The sequence below is a fragment of the Galeopterus variegatus genome, unplaced genomic scaffold (genome assembly GCF_000696425.1).
Source record: "Galeopterus variegatus unplaced genomic scaffold, G_variegatus-3.0.2 Scaffold703, whole genome shotgun sequence".
NCBI lineage: Eukaryota > Metazoa > Chordata > Mammalia > Dermoptera > Cynocephalidae > Galeopterus > Galeopterus variegatus.
The window spans coordinates 163,308-164,579 of NW_007726814.1; the positions used below are offsets into that span (position 1 = coordinate 163,308).

At 44.3% G+C, this 1,272-nt stretch overlaps 1 non-coding gene across 1 annotated transcript; it reads left to right on the forward strand.

Annotated features, from left to right (window-relative positions):
• Positions 1–864: 864 nt before the first annotated feature.
• TRNAI-GAU lies at positions 865–938 on the forward strand. The gene has a single exon. It is a non-coding gene; the product is annotated as a tRNA-Ile (tRNA).
• Positions 939–1,272: the final 334 nt, after the last annotated feature.

The window sequence follows — 1,272 nt, forward strand, 5'->3', positions numbered from 1 at the left end:
GTTAATTATATGAGGGGCTGCTTAGGAGAAGGAATCAAGGGTGACCTCTCAGGCTTTGGTTTGGATGGTGATGCCATCTCTTCTTGCAGGGACTCATGGAAGAAGAGCAGAGTGGTCAGGAGGTCCCACAGGGGCATGTTAATGATGCTCATGGCCATCTGTGACACTCAGAATTGGGGTGGCCCATGAGCCAGCCTCCTGTGCTCACATCCTGGATAATTCCTCCCTTTGAGTGTGGGCAGGTCCTGTGATGTCCTGCTAAACAATTGAATATGACCAAGGCAATGGGATGTCCCTCCTGGAATCACACTGTGCAATAGGAGACTCTCCCCTAGCCAGCTGGACTCAAGGCACTCCTGAGAGCTTGATGGAGTGAGCAGCTGTGTAGGAAAACATGACAAAGGACTTTGAGTAGACTCTAGAATGTGAAGATGGCCTCCAGCCAGCAGGCAGCAAAATGTGGGGATTCTCAGTCACACAGCCACAAGAAAATTAATTCTGCCAACAACCTGAGTCAGCTTGGAAGTAGATCCTTCTCCAGTTAAGCCTCCAGATGAGAACATAGCCCAATGGACACCTTGACTGCAGCCTTATGAGATTCTGAGCAGAAGACCCAGTTAAGCCACACCTAGACTTTTGGCCCATAGAAACCATAAGATAATAAATACGTGTTGGTTTAAGACACTAAGCATGTGGCAATTTCTTATTCAGCAACAGAAAAATAATACAGCATCTACCTGGAGATAGCAGACAAGCAACCGGCACTTTGGGTCTGGACTTCAAAACAGAGGTCAAGCCTGTGGATGGCACATTTGGCAAGTATTAGCATCTACAAGGGGTCTTCAGAAAGTTCATGGTGGTGCTGGCCAGTTAGCTCAGTTGGTTAGAGCATGGTGCTGATAACACCAAGGTCCAGGGTTCTATTCCTGTACTGGCCAGCCATCAAAAAAAAAAAAAAAAAGAGAGAGAGAGAGAGAGAAAGAAAGTTCATGGAAAGATTTGTATTATCTTTTAATTTCATTTTTCCACAGACTTTTTGAAGAACCCTCATAGATAGGAGCTAAAGCCATGGGAGAGTATGCAATGACAAGGAGAAGGTCTAGGTGGAAACCAGAGGACCCACCAACACTTAGTTGATGAGCAGATGAGGAGCAGTCTCAGAGGAAAAAAAAAAAAAAAAAAAAAAAAAAGAGAGAGAGAGAGAGAGAAAGAAAGTTCATGGAAAGATTTGTATTATCTTTTAATTTCATTTTTCCACAGACTTTTTGAAGA